Here is a 15,776-nt window from a genome sequence, read left to right on the forward strand (position 1 = left end):
CATCAACCCTCCCCAAAAGGTACGCGCGAGCATGAAGTGCACTACAGAGCAGCATAACCCCCCAAAAGTATTACTGTGCTACCCTCTCGTCCCTAAAAGCAGATAAAAGGGACTTCATTTTACATGAAAGGTTTATTCCAGCCCTTTGGAAATAAATGCAGTATACAGAATGTCTTTAAACCACAAACCACCCCTATTTCAGTTATGAACCTCCAGGGCAAGACTGAAGAGCCCTGCAACACTCCGTTTAGTCACCATTTGCTCACAGTGTCTGCTTTGTTTTGGGTTTTGTTTTGCCTTTTTTCTTTTTTAAACCTTCAGTGAACCTCACTTAGCATGAACTGTCAACATGAACAGTGTTTCTCCAGCAGCTTTATCATTTTTGTCATATCCTACTCAAGTAAAGTAAGAAAGTGTAATTTTGAAAGAACACAGTTCTGCCGGAAAAATGTTAAGATTTTTTTTTTTCTTTTACTATAATTAACCAAATGCCTATCTGGACACTGCACACTATATAGGAGAACCGTTAGTGTTGTGGTACAGTTAGGAATTGATAATTTTACGCTATTTTTTACTCACAATCATACGGCGTTTGTTTGTCCACAACAGAGCAGTACACTTTGCTTGTTTTTGCCTATTCCTTCTTCAGTTTGTGCAGCTGTTTCATCGTACGTGTCCTGGTAGCTGTGGAAAAGACAGGTTTTGAGAGACAAGAAAGTTGAACACACACTGGACAATATTCACATGCATTTTTCATAAATCAGTTTTACAAGGTGCGTAGAGATCCATTCACTAGAGCTCCTAAATATGAAAGTCCAATCTGGGTAATGCAATCAAATTTCTTAATAAAGTAATCAAATAGCAAGGAAAAAAAAAAGGGGGCACTAAAACATACTGGCTGTTTTTTTTTTTGTTTTTTTGTTTTTTTGGTTTTTTTAAGACCATTAGTCTCAGATACAGTACTAAATAGCTATCAAAGGAGATTGATCGTTACTTTGCTCAGAGCTAAAGGCTAGATGGAGAAATGCAGACTGACATCATAAAATCCAAGCATCACTCTGCACCATGTGGTGTGGAAGATGCTATCATGAGAATGTTATTTCTTGCCTATTTCTTCCTTTCTCTAACCACTAACAAAGAACAATGTGCATGCGTGCATGAGAGAGAGACTCGTGTGAGGAAACAGCCACCTCAGAGGGCAGGCACGTGAAAGAGTCGAATGGAGATTGCTGAAAGCAGAGATCAGGCAGACAAGGGTCAAATTCTGAACTGTGTTAGCTAATAACTAGGTCTATGAATTTAGAAGAACTGTGTTGGAAAATACTAGCCACCTTACAGAAAGCAATGAGAATCTGGTCCACAAGTAGAAATACGGAAAAGAAAAAACCCAACACCTTCAATTGACCTAAATTTTCTAGAGTTCTTCTGAGCTTTGTGAAGTTCCTTTGATTTATAATAGGAGAATAGTTGCCATTATATCAAGAGACCCATAAAGTTCTTTCTTCTAATCCTTTTCAGCATGGCAACATCCAGGGTGCAGAATTGATTCCTTGGATTAAGGGGATGCTGCTCTCCTAAGTAGTCCCACTGAAACCAATTGAGCTACATCAATAGGACAGCAGAAGACACTCACGGTATGGCCCTTAGATTTTACCAGACTTACTATTACTTGTAATGCTTCCCTCATTACATGACCTGGGATGACTGATTGACCTGTGCTATGAAGTACTACTGTATGAACGGGGGTGTGCGGCCTTCGGATACAGCCGCTTTCGCTCCCTGTTACCAGAACCAGTTTCACTGACATTCAGATCAAAGTGTAACTTAAGCAGACCCTTCCTCAATGCTTTTACATGTCCAATCTGGATCCTGTAAACGTTTGAGGTGCTTCAATGTTTACAAATGCCTGTATTTGCATAAGAACAAGTATATTAAGGCACGGACAAGAGCACTTCAGTTCATCATGCACTAGACTCTTGTTAAAAAAGCTGAAGATGTTCAGTCAGAGATGGGAAAGATCGCTTTGTGTCTTGAATCAGAGCTAACGGATTCTGAGAGGAGTCCACTTAGAGATAAATCCATATACTGCAATTTCTGCAGGGAAATGATTTGATGCACAGTTATGAATAACTAAGTAATTTAGAGAAGCTGAGAGTGGCCTGTAGACAAGAGGAAAGAAGCCACGCTTGATAACTACATTGCCCATTACGTAGCTCCCAAAGCTCCATTATTTAATAATACAGTTGTTATCAGGAGTTTTTAAATGGTCAACGATACATGAGTTTTCTTGCATTACTGTGGTAAAATTTATAGAGTTCAAAGTAGAGCTAAGTATTTTCTTCTTTCTGCTCTGCTTCACTAAAGCAGATGTATAGACACCTAGACGCTCGCAGAAGCACAGCAATTTCAATCTGGCTGTGATTTATCAGTACATCTATTTAACAATGAGGGAGTACCAGAGGGTACGAATAGACGATCCACTTGACAAAAAAAAGTTCGTAAAGATCCTAACAGGATGAATGTGAAGAAGTTTTCAGTTTGATGTGTTTGCATATTTAAACTGGCAGAGGAAGATCTAGTAAGCAGGATTGAAGGTATTTCTTTCAGGTCACAAACTACATTCTGGGGCAGGGGGAAATGAGAGTTATTTATATGTGTAAACTAAAAATAACTTCTTTGGACATCCTTCATAAAGGGAATACTTGATAGAGTACTTAACACAAGTGTTGCCCCAGGAGATGTAGCACCTACAGACATTAATAATAACATTGCTGTTCTCTAAAATCTGTGAAAATCCAGCACTTTGAAACCTTGGTAGCCTCTCTTGGGGGAGGCTTCCTTTGGGTTTGTTTGGTTTTTTTCCACATAGGAGAAAAAAAGTGTGCAAACTTCTGGGTACACACTTTTCTTGTGGTCTGCCAAACGATTCAATGACCTCAATACTAAAATTCCTGGGTTACATTTGAAAGTGCATTTGCACTCTGAAATGCTTCCCCTGAAAGCTGGAAAATTAGAAGACATCCAGGAAACGAAGTGACACTTAACAGTACAATTTTGAATCTCCATAATCTGTCAGTAATAAAAGTTCTGAGGGCTTGGGGTTGCCAGTTTCGCAATCTTCACAACGTACTCTAAAGATAACTTTTCCTCTTACCTGTCCTATTGCCGTCTTGCCCATATATTCCACCGAGGTCAGCATTGTCGTGGATGACTGGAATGCACCTCACTCAAAAGAGAGAAGCAGCAATATGTTTTACTGAGGTAAAATAATAATTTGACAGACTTCAGTAAGTTCAATGGAATTTTAAAAAGTTTAACAGTGGTTTGACGAGGTTCAGTAAGTCTGATGGCAAGGTTCACCTTACTAATTACTGCATGGAAGAAACATACAAAGGAAGATTGAGTTAGAATGATTCGCACAGAGACCAGAGGCACACACAGAGAGTTAGGAAGACCCTCCTGTTGAGTCACGAGGTTCAGAGTGGACCCCCTTGCTTTCTAAACTCCTTTTTGGAGCCTAGGTGCAGCTGGGTCCAATCTTAGTCTCAGACTTGGTCAACAGTTTATGTGTAATGGAATTATCCGTACAAAGTTTATAATAATATTCAGTAGCTACATGGATTAGTAATGTTTCATAGCATTAATTCAGCATGCTATCACTCACTTACCAAGGATCTGTCTTGGGTAAGGAAGGATCTCTTAGTCTCAGATAAGGAGTCTCTAACCTTGCGCAGGCGTCCCTACTCCAGGGGAGAGTCACCTGGTGTGCAGTCCAGCTGCAATTCAGAGAGAGCTCAAACTGGGCCCATCCTGATGGTAATATTTAGAGAGTGAAGTAGTTGGCTGCTAGTCAATAGTACAGACAAGATAGATGTCTTCGGTTTAGCTCTAGTATCTTGTTCTGCACTTTGGTTATCTTGGAGTTTTGGGTTTCGAAACCACCTTTCAAAATATTTTTCAAGGCACCTTCACTCCCTTGTACGTGAGCCAGGGGCTTTCCAGCTCACAAGTTCACCACAAGGACGTGAGGACTCTTGCCCCTTAGTCAGCCTGAACCAAAGTATGGCTAGGAGTCAAGTGTATCCTTCACAAGCATTCACGCTTGTGATGTGTAGGCCATTTCAAACAACAAATCTATGAACTCGCCACAATTGCAAAAGTTATAGAAAAAAAAGGAGACGTACACAGGAAGGGCAGGTCAGTAAGAAATCCTGAAGAGCTGTGGGAGGACCCTTAGCTTTCTTCAACAAATGGAAATCATACATTATATCCCCACCACTGAGTTGTAGAGAAACATCTACGTAGACAGTCGCAGAAGGTTTCTGCTGTTGTCCACAGTACTTGAAAAAAATCTAGCCAGGATTTTGTAATGAAAAAGCAGCATTATGTAGGTGAAGCAAGATCTACACTGGCTGCAATTACACCAGCTCAGACAATAGGTGCCCATCATTAGGAGAGGAGGGTTAGGCCATGCTGCTGACATCTTCGGTTTTCAGGTATGGCTAGATGGAGATGTTCACCGGGAGCCTAGACACAGAGCAGCTGTAGCCCCTGCCATTCGTTTGTGGTAACTGATAATGACGCTATGAACAACAGTTGCTTAAGCCTAAGCAAGACAAGCTTTGGTCTAGCTTGCCCGTGGACTCTGCCTCTCTGCCTACCACTACCACAGACAAAAGGTCCTGTCTGTGCACAATGCACAATCCAACAGTGTTCAAAAGAAAACATTATAGAAGTTCAGAATCTCAGAGTTAGGTAGACGATAATTTTTGTGTCTTTGTCAGCATGGATATAATCATTCCGTGCAAGCAGCAAGTTATTATTTAAGTTCATATTTGTTCAATAACTTAATATTCAAACATCTTCATATCGAGTTGAAAGTAATTTCTGACAAAAGAGATTCTGCCTCATTTGCTTATTGGTCACTCTAATACCACAGAATTTTAAATTGCACGTATAGTTGCTCTCTCTAGTGGAATACATTTACCACAGTCCAACACACTAGGGATATCATAAAAGCAAAACATTTCTAACGATTCATGAACATCAGGATATGCGAGCTGTGATCAAAAGGGGTTATAACAGATGGAAACCAGGATCTCTCAATTACAGAAGCACCACAGAATCCATCTGATTTTCCAAGCCATAAAAAGACATGACACCCTCTTACACAACAGCATCGCTGGACATCAGTGCTGGGGAACAAGATTACATCAATTAGTACAAGTCATTAGTTTAACTGTACAACACTGCTTTTCATTTATGCAAGGGTAAGTAAACATAGAGTGTTGATAACAACTTTCAAACACATCACTTGCCTACATCCGACTTACCAACGATCTCCTTCAGGTCAACTACACTGAGTTTTAGAATTAAATTAGAGAAAGCATTTTTAGGCTACAGAAAATGTCATCCACATTTTTTAGAAAACCACCGGAAGTGAAAATTCAGCACAACCCTTGTTTCAGAGAGCCTGTTCACAGGAAAACGGTAAGCTGGGGTAAGGGCCATGAACCCTTCTGTGATGCCAGTATTTTCCTCTACGAGTCCCCTGGGTGAGGAGGCCAGGGGAGAGGGCAGGTACACAGAGAGTTTGACTGTTCTCCTCCAGTGGCACAACTCGAGATGAGCTTCTTGCTTGGCAACCTGTGAATTAAACAGTTCATCTACAGGGGCTCATGTTAGAAGTAAAGCCTGCCAAAATGCAGATTCATCTAATTCCAAGGAAATTACAGACTGTTTAATTTGGTTTATGTCCAAACTCAGGACGGGCGGTTCAGATATAAGTAGGAAAAAGGGAAGCCAGTGCAATCAAACACCTTCCTTCTATTGGTTACTGTGTGAAATAGCTTAAGCCAGCACATTGAGGACAGAGCCAAGCAAAAATGGTTTCCTACATAATCGCACACACCTCGGATCACTAAGACAGCATTCTTTGACTATAATACAAAAGGACACACTGCACATATTTCAAGTCCCTTTTTTTTCCAAGTAGGCACTAGAAGAGAAAGCTTGGCCCAAGGAGATGATGCTCCACCCTAAATAGCCTTAGGCTATGCCTTGTTTGCCTATGAAGAGAGAAGCACTCTTCTAAAGTAGTGACATGGAACTCCCTCTGTGACAATGGCTAGAGAGGAGCCGGGGGTACCGCTGGAGTGGACCCACAACGACAGGAACCTCTGTCACAGCCAAGTAAGCTTTTCCCCCCTCCACTCAATTAAAAGTTCAGCAGGATTGCACAAAAGTGGTCCTCAGAGACCTAATGGGAAAAAGATTAGGAGGCAGTTTGCTCGGAGTAGCTTGCAGGGTTCTTGTTCGGTTTCATTATCATCTAAATCCACCCCAGGAAATTCATAACTTTCCTGCGCCGCTGTCCTTTAACAGTGCGCACCAGGATCTTTCAGCGGAGTCAAAACATATTTTCCTGTGCGCAGATGATCTTGCAGCACAAGTTGCTATAAGCATAGCATCAACTTACATTTTGCTTCAGTACCACCTATTGACCAGTTTAGAAAAATATTCCTATTTAATAGTAGAACTTGGATACCTTAAAAACATCTAATACACGTGTACTAGCTTTCCTCAAAGAAAAAGGCTCATTTATCTTTGTCTCTTGGAGCTATTCCTACTGTTCAAAACCTCTCTGCCTAGAATGAAGCAGTAAATTTTATGTACCAGCAACTCGTTTTTATGGAAGTTAGCAAGTTATGGCCAGCAAGGCATTCCCCTCTCTCATCTGCTAATAAACATATTGATTTCATATAAAATGTAAGATATTTTGAAAACTTCATTGTGACTTCGAATCAGACCCCATCAAAGCATCAAACTGGGAGCAAGATTATTTTCCTGGTTTGTAACATAAACTTAACATATTTTAAACTCAGAGATTTTGTGATCTCGTCTGACTTTCTTACGAGACAAAATGTAGAATTAGCCTAAGCAGTGCATCGGGTGCAAAACATCTGACAGAGCTACAGCAGGATATTCTACACTGGTTTAAATACTTGAAAATATGATTTTCCTCTGTATTTTTAAAAAGGTAAAATCAGAGTCAGAGAGATAGTTTATAACCAGTCCAATTTAATCACCCTTCAGATTCCAGTCCTTGTGCCCTGTCCTCCCTCTAATGCTACAGTCATGGACATCTGTCCCAGTTACGTGCGATCTCTGTGCTCAAATTGTGACTGACATTTCTGGTTTCTGCACCAAAGTTGTACCTCAGATTAGAGATTACAGATAATTTGTAATTAGGTTCAGGACTTATTCACATATTCCTTGTTTAGTCCAAACGGGAGCATGGAGAAAAGTTTGATTTTGGTTCATCGTATCTCCACATTGCTGTGTACATAACTGCTGTGTAATCTGGAGCGTACCCCAAGACAAACATGCCTTTGAACACCCAGCCTTTAGGTCCAGAAGGTGCTACAGCAACGGAAGCAGTTCCCTTTTGTGCTGGTTTTGGCTGGGATAGAGTTAATTTTCTTTATAGTAGCTAGTACAGGGCTGTGTTTTGGATTTGTGCTGAAAACAGTGTTGATAATACAGAAATATTTTAGTTGTTGCTAAGTAGTGCTCATACTAAATCAAGGACTCTTCAGCTTCCCAGGCTCTGCCAGGGGCACAAGAAGCTGGGAGGGGTCACGGGTGGGACAGCTGACCCCAGCTGGCCAAAGGGCTATTCCAAACCATATGGCATCATGCTCAGCATGTGAAGCTGGGGAAGAAGAAGGAAAGTGGGGGACGTTCGGAGTGATGGCGTTTGTCTGCCCAGGTAACCGTTAGGCGTGATGGAGCCCTGCTTTCCTGGAGATGGCTGAACACCTGCCTGCCCATGGGAAGGAGTGAAGGAATTCCTGTTTTGCTTCGCTTGCATGCGCAGCTTTTGCTTTACCTGTTAAACTGTCTTTATCTCAACCCACGAGTTTTCTCACTTTTACTCTTATGCTTTTACTCCTGCCGGGGGGGGAATGAGCAAGCGGCTGTGTGGGGCTTAGTGGCCAGCTGGGGTTAAACCACGACACCTTTCTTCAACCTGACTTCTAAACCAATCATATCTGTAATAGGGGAGCAACACAGAACAAATGGCTTTAATTTCTGCGAAAGACAGAGGTTACTTTTTTATGGTATCATTTGATTTATCAGAGAAAACTGGTGTGGGAGCACTTCATAAAACCTGAAATATGAACACATGTAAAAATGATGGGAGAAAAAAAAATCCAGTAAGATGGTAGTCTACTGCAAGTAACGAAGACCTGTAGCATTTGTAAGAAGTAGACTACAAATCCCAGTTAGTATTTTTGCACAGTGCATTTTTTTCAAGTTCAGCATTTAAATTAAACCCATCTCTGGGTGTGAATAATGAGACAGATATCATTGCAGAACTAGAAAGAGATAAGTCTGCGCACAGTTCATCATCAAGCTGTGTTCTGCATGGTCACTGACTGGTTATTCAAACATGTTCGCAGAAAATAAGTATAAAGTTCAACTTCGGTGGATGATCAGTCTTTATGCACCATTTAAGCATGTCATTTTATTTCAGAATGATACTGATTAAAACAATTCATGGGCAATTGTAGTCTTGTTCTGACTAGAAGGGCAGGAGAAATGTGACCCTATCATAAAACAAAGCACATGCTACAGCAAGCTGTGCTAACGTGGGCAAAAGCCTACGGGGGTGCCTATTTCCATGCCTGATTAAATGCATCTTATTGGTATAACGCCTTCAAATTGAAAAAGCTTAATTCTAAAATCACCAGATAATTGTGTAATTGTGGTATTTGTATTCCCTGTGATGAATCAGAATGTATAACATCTAATGGTTCTGTGAAAATAAAATTGCTTGAAAGAGTCCCTGACAACTCTGTTCTTTGATGTAACTGGGGCTCAGAGTTTGGCCCTAAAGCAGGTCAACAATGTTTGAATTGAAGATTCACTGACAAACAGACTACACATACTATGTCCAGTAGACTTCTCATTCTAAGAAGTACATAAATCACCTTCCTTCTCAGAAGGACAAGATCCCCGAGGTGTTTTCACAGGCCAGTCAGGTGCTTCTGACTTCTCTTTATAGCAAGCTCCTTTGAAGGTAGTTCAGGAGCACGAGCTGCACCGCTGCTGCGTTTTGTCTGGCAAGCAGTGCTGTCGCTTTCAAAGAGAGATATATCCATAATGAATAGATTGGTTGGACTGTCATGAAAACAATATACCCAAAGCGTTTCGAGTAAGCGGGTGATTCTCAGTGCTCTTTTTAATCTTCCTATTTCACTAAAACACAAGCCACCTGATAAATACATGTATGACAGAAGTAATTACAGTCAAATTGCTGGAAATGCCTATCAAAGGTAACGACAACACCAAAAGATGCTAAGGAAAAAGCATCTAGATGCTACCGAATACATACATCAGTAAATTTGGGAGAAACAGCTGGATTTGTACAAACGGGGTGTTTGTACATTGCTTCGTACAGAGTCTCCAGAGACAAACAAAACACAAGTAATTACAGGCAACTGAAGGTAATCTCTATTTCTTTCATTTCACCTGTATGCAACTTGGCACACATTTTTCAAATGTAACTAAAGTTGACTGCAAGACTGCGTGCCTCCAGGCTATTAGTTCTTCTAAAGGCAAAGAAAAAGGGTGTAAGAAAAATGCAAATTCAGGCCAGCAAAATTTGTCATCGCACACAGCAGCTATAGCAATTTTGGTACTAAGGTATGCAAATATCATAGCTCTCCATTTAGTCGGAGTAAAACAGTCTTACAGCAATACAGCTATAGGACCACTAAGTCCGGTGCTGTTCAGCAGCATCACTCCCCCACACCAACCAGCAGTAGTCAGCCTGGGAGTCACACCATCGGTGAAAGGCCCCAGAAACACCCACGTCCAGTACTGATGAACAACCTTGGTAGACCAACGCTCAAAAAGGGTACTCACCGCTTAGACATAAAACGTCAGTGGTGCTGTGCGGGTCTCCTGGACAGGCATGCCTCCCTTCGGCAAGGCTCGTCTGTCCATCCCCACTGTCCTGAGCTGTAATGCCACCCCTGCCTTTCCCATCTCATCTCCACCTTAGCCCACTGCCTGGGAAGGTTTAGACAACCTCGTTGGTACTCTTCTGCTGTAAGCAGGTTTTTTAGGGGTCTTTTACTGGCTCTAAGGTTTACACACAGCTGTCTAATCCCTTTTTTTCCAAAACCTGTACTGGCCTTCCTCCCCTTTACTCTTCTCAACAGAAGAATCTAGACCATCTCCTAGAATTGCTGCCAATCACCTTTCTCCAGATGTCCTTGCCCCAGAGTCCCTACGATGCCACATACAGATTACGTACAGGTTACGTTTCATGCCCAAAGATGCTACAAAGCAACACACAGGGTACATGCAACAACATGTGGTTTTCCAAGTGAAACGCTCTACCCTCAAAACCACTATCTAGACCAGGCTTGAGATGTAATACAACAAAGCACTGCAAATGAAACCATAGTATACAACAAAAAAACCACGCAGTACAGATCTAAAGGCACAGGTCTGTTTAGGGCTCATGACTTTGTTTGTTTGTTTGTTTGTTTGTTTTAAAGACATTTACTCTTTGAGTAGTCAGAAACTTTCTCCCAATATCAAGTTTAAATTTATTCATGGTCAATCTATATCCATTCAATTCTGTACCAGTATTTTAAACCACATAATTATTGCCTAATCTTGATATTTTCTCCACTGAGGTAATCATAAGATGTTCTTCTAGTTCCTCACCTTTCGTTTTGCTAATCTAAACAAGCCTAGAAAAATTATTTCAAGATCTTTTCAACTTTTCAACAGATACACTGTCCTTTCTGTAAACAGAATAGTAGCTCTTTTGTGCATCCAGTCCAATAGTGATATATATTTTTAAGGTGACTGCTTACAGTAATCTACATGAAAGCTTACCAATGGCTTTTACAGTATTTCTCTGATTATGCCAGAAAACACCATGCCTGGTACAGGAAAATTGCACTAGTTTTCTCTCAGCAGTGGCACATACGTGGGTCACAGCCATAATAAAGCTACAAATACACTGAGGCTCCTTCTGCTCTTCTGTAACATCCACATGATGAACTGCAGAAGTTCTTGGTAGCAGTCCCTCAGGACATGACTTTATGCAGTACATCTTGTGATATTAGGATCCAAAGTACCTTTCCTTGTATAATTAAGTGTCCTGGTTTCAGCTGGGATAGAGTTAATTTCCTTCTAGTAGCTGGTACAGTGCTGTGGTTTGGATTTAGGATGAGAATACTGTTGATAACACACTGATGGTGTAGCTGTTGCTAAGCAGTGCTTACACCAGTCAAGGGCTTTTCAGCTTCCCAGGCTCTGCTGGGTGCACAAGAAGCTGGAGGGGGCACAGCCCAACTGCCCAAAGGGCTATTCCATACCATATGGCGTCATGCTCCGTATAGAAACTGGGGGAGTTGGCCGGGGGCAGCGATCACTGCTCGGGGACGGGCTGGGCATCTGTCAGTGGGTGGTGAGCAACTGCATTGTGCATCACTTGTTTTGTATATTCTTTTATCATCATCATCATTATTATTATTATTTCTTCCTCTGCTGTCCTATTAAACTGTCTTTATCACAACCCACAGGTTTTACTTTTTTTTTCTGATTCTTTCCCCCATCCCCACGCGGTGGGGGGAGGGTGAGCGAGCAGCTGTGTGGTGCTTAGTTGCCGACTGGGGTTAAACCACAACATTAAGTTAATCCTATTTTTGTTATACCAACTGAAAGGCATTTAGTTCCCCATTTATAAAGACAGCCATGACTTCTGCTTCATAGCATCAGCTGAAAATTTCAAACACATAGAGGATTTGCCCCAGTCACTATCGAATATTTTAATCAGTATTGAACCCCAAATCTCCTTTTAATATCCCCTACTGTACTTCTGCCTTTGAGTTTTATACAAGAATTGTAAAGGGACAAAGTCAAAGAGTAGATGGACTTCGAAGTTTACATTGCAGAGATTTACCTTGAAAGGAAATCTTTGTGATTTCATTATATACGTGTTGAGAAGAGCTATTAAAGTGTATGGTACTATAAGGCACTGCATTATCTTCATGTCATCTTGTGTTTCTACAACAGCAAACATACTCCATTTCTGCTCAGATATTTAAACTGTAAGCTCTCTGGTGCAAGAGTTACCCTTTTGCTGTGTGCTTTCACAGTTTTTAGCCCCAGGAAGACAATGAATGATCTGTGACTGGATACAAACACCACACATTATACAAATTATCCGTTAAGAATTTAGGGAGTTTTTCTTTGGCATCAAACAAATGCCCTGAGCATTTACACATTTAAAGATCATCACCATGTTTGAGCAAATAAAAAAGTAAATTTGTCTCTTGCCCACAAAGAACTAGCAATTACTTTTTGCATCAGAATTTTCATTAGTGATCATCCTCTATATTATTTTGTAAAACTACCTCAGTGATACTATTAAACACAGTTCGCCCACACTGAATAGTTACATCTCCAGAATTAGGCAATTAGTCCAAAGTACTCACATAACACTTTACCTTACTTATGAGTATTTAAGTTTCTAACCTAATATGTATCTACTATACCTTCAAAATCAATGTTTTGTAATATTTTTAAGGAAAAATCAGTAACTTCAAAAGGAAAGAACGCTGTCCTGAGCAGCCACCTGACAAGAATATGTAGACTGCAAGACAACGACTCAAAAAAATTTTGTAACTTTATGCTCCCACATTACTGTATGATGTTAGACACTACCACTCCCATAACTTAGTTACTAAGCTGGAAACAGCTTGGAAGATGAAGGAAAACAATCTCTAAACGCTAAAGAAATAGAATTACAAGTGTTGGCTGGCTCTGTGTTTTTAATGTTTTCAAAGACTGAAATATAGTACCTAAAAATACCAATTTGAGCTGTCAATAATGACAACAAATGTAGGTAAAACTATTTCTCATGTAACAGTATCTAATCCCTACACCTCTCTTGGTTTTGGACACAAAACTGAGTGACAGAATTCATGCTGTAGTTATATTAAAACATCACCTCCAAAAGCACAGATATTTCAAAGTTTTTTCTACTACATTTTTTGTAAAATAGACTTTTTAAAAGCTTACGATTGTAAAAACTAGCACATACATGAGAAAAACAATAGTTTGAGATTATTACTTTTGCCAGGTTTAAAGCATGTATCATATAAAAGCATTAGACACAAATACTGCAGTATTTCATAAAGTCAGAAAAACCTAAACACCTGCAAATTTATTGTCATTATATATAAGCAGTCCTATAGTATTGCCATCAACTACTACTGGAGACAATTAAACCAATCCAAAACCTTTACCTTAAAATAAGTAGCAATTTATACTGGAAACAAACTGAACATGTATGGCAATCCTGTGCACTATTTCAATTAATCTGTTCAAACCGTATTTAAAAAAAAAAAAAAAAATCAACATTCTCAAATTTAAGAGGGAAAAATCCTTAAATAATCCCTGAGTATATATGGTACTGCAATTAATAACATGCTTATGCTTTTAATCAAGTGTTGGCCTTTTTTTTTTTTTTAAAGCATACACAGAAGAAAATGCAAGAGGGAAAAATTATCACAAGCTGAAATGCTAAGCTTGTGTAGTGTCCTCACTGCATTCTAGAAAATCCCTACCATGCAAATAAAAATGGACAGGCTTGGATGCTGCCATCCTTTTTATTTCTCATAGTATCTCTTGGTGAGATCTTCTCAATTACACTCAAAATATTAATGTGCTGCTGAGTATAAAATGTTTTTATTGGTTTTTTTTCTATCACAGATGGTGCTAACATGTTTGAAGGATTCTCTCGCAGACTGTCTATTAAAGTCCACAGGCGAAACAACTTCAGACACTTGAGCTTCCCAATGTGAAATTGTTGATACTATCAAAATTCTTACTGTCATCGTACCTTACATCCCACACAAGTTAATTACTGTATTATCTAGAGTATAGTAACCATTCTAGATATAACATGGAAGGACTAAAAGGAAAGATCGTTACCTCTAGATTTCCAGAACTTACATAATGTCAACTATCCAGTTGACGAAATACTGAAAAATGTCCCTATTCAATGGAAAACAAGAGGGAAAGACAGACAAAGCAGGCTTTCAGCTTAATTCTAGGATGATTTTGAAAGTCAAAGACAAATAAGGTAAATGTCTGCAAGTACGATGCAGATGGCATAACATACTTGGGGCTTTTAGATCATACTGGAGACTTTTGTTCTGTGTTAGAAATTGTCACGTTACAAGGCACTCAACATTACCTCAGTAGCTTCCTATAATTTATTTCTTCATTCAGATTGCAAAAAATTTCCACAATGGAAAAGTACAGAAAACTGGAGGGAAAAAAGCCCCACCCAAACATTATAAAATGCAATGAAATGTAAAAGATGTAGAAGAATGGCAGTTTTTTTTTTTCTTGATACTGTTTCTGCCAGTCCTTACCGTGATTTCGTACATCAATAGCAATCACTAACATGAGTAAGTATTTCCAAGGTTTGTTTTGCAGTTTTCATTGCTAGAGTTCATTACCTGTTCTTTTCAGTTCTACTAAAGGGACAGATAATGTACAGGGTATGCAGGAAAAGTGGTCCTCGCTTCTTGCTGTTGGCTTCCCATCTGGTACAGGATGTTTGCAGGTAAGATCAGACAGTATTTTCTAGGGGGGAAAAAAAGAGTTTGGTCAAATTTCTACTAGGAAGGGTTCAGAATGTAATTAAGATCAGTCTAGAATAGCTCAGAGTATGCCTCTTAGTCTTACAGAGGGATGTATCTTGGAGATCCAGGTTCCTCTTACCCCTGTATCCATCCAGCTACTGGCAATTTTGAATTAATGTCAAAATGGAATTGCCAAGGCGTTTTTGCATTCTTAAATATTTTACCCCTTAGCGCTTCCATTATCAACATCTATAGCAAAGAGATGAGAACTATAGGTGGTCTTGTAAAGTATTTTGAGTAAGACTATAGCGACATATATTTCAGACTTAGTTATTGATACATTTGAGAATGAAAAAGTATTACAGAGGTAGAAAACACTGATAAGGGGACAATCCATGTATTTGAACTGAGTAGGCAATTTGACTGTGGAAATTTGATCCGAGTTCTAAGTGTGTTTGAAAAAAAAAAAAAAGCCGAAATATAAAAATTCCCCAAAGACAGGAAGATTAACCGAGCATTTACTGAAGACAGTAAGAACACCAGCCTAGTGATGCCTGTCCATTTTCAGCCAGCATCGCAGCAAACCCTCAGTCCAAACCCATCTGAGACTCAGCGTTGCTGTTTGTGGCAATTTCTACATCCAGTCCCCCTGGTGGTTTTTTTTTAATCAACTTTCATTTTTTCATGAAATCATAGGTGTCATCAGATAACGGAATAAAAAAACCCAACACCTTTCTACCAACAGCTGCCCATTTTTTCAAAACCAAAAATAACGGCAGGACCCATTGCAGTAACTGACAACGGAGGGCAGCAGAGGTTCCTAACTTTCCCCCCATTACAGGCTCTGCTAACAGAGCAGACCAGTCTGCCTTGTAGCCAAAACAGGCCATCAGCCCTGTACTTCCCATGTTCCCACACATATCGCACCCCTCGAATCCGGGCGCCGATGCTGTGCCCTGCCCCTGCAGCCTTTATGGAGCAGAGATGGGAGCTGCAAGCCAAGATCTTTTCTTTCCCTCAGGAGCATCTAAAGCTCTCTTCTGCTGTACAGGCATGTATCTTGTGGCAGTTATAATATTATTTGAGGTT

The 15,776-nt window shown here is 40.0% G+C and overlaps 1 long non-coding RNA gene across 1 annotated transcript; it reads right to left on the bottom strand.

The window, feature by feature from the left end:
- Nucleotides 1–598: 598 nt before the first annotated feature.
- LOC142414322 (uncharacterized) lies at nucleotides 599–14,662 on the bottom strand. The gene is made up of 3 exons (XR_012777019.1): nucleotides 14,562–14,662; nucleotides 3,155–3,226; nucleotides 599–684 (listed from the first exon to the last, which is right to left on the bottom strand). It is a non-coding gene; the product is annotated as an uncharacterized LOC142414322 (long non-coding RNA).
- Nucleotides 14,663–15,776: the final 1,114 nt, after the last annotated feature.

Source organism: Mycteria americana, chromosome 9 (assembly GCF_035582795.1).
Source record: "Mycteria americana isolate JAX WOST 10 ecotype Jacksonville Zoo and Gardens chromosome 9, USCA_MyAme_1.0, whole genome shotgun sequence".
NCBI classification, from domain to species: domain Eukaryota; kingdom Metazoa; phylum Chordata; class Aves; order Ciconiiformes; family Ciconiidae; genus Mycteria; species Mycteria americana.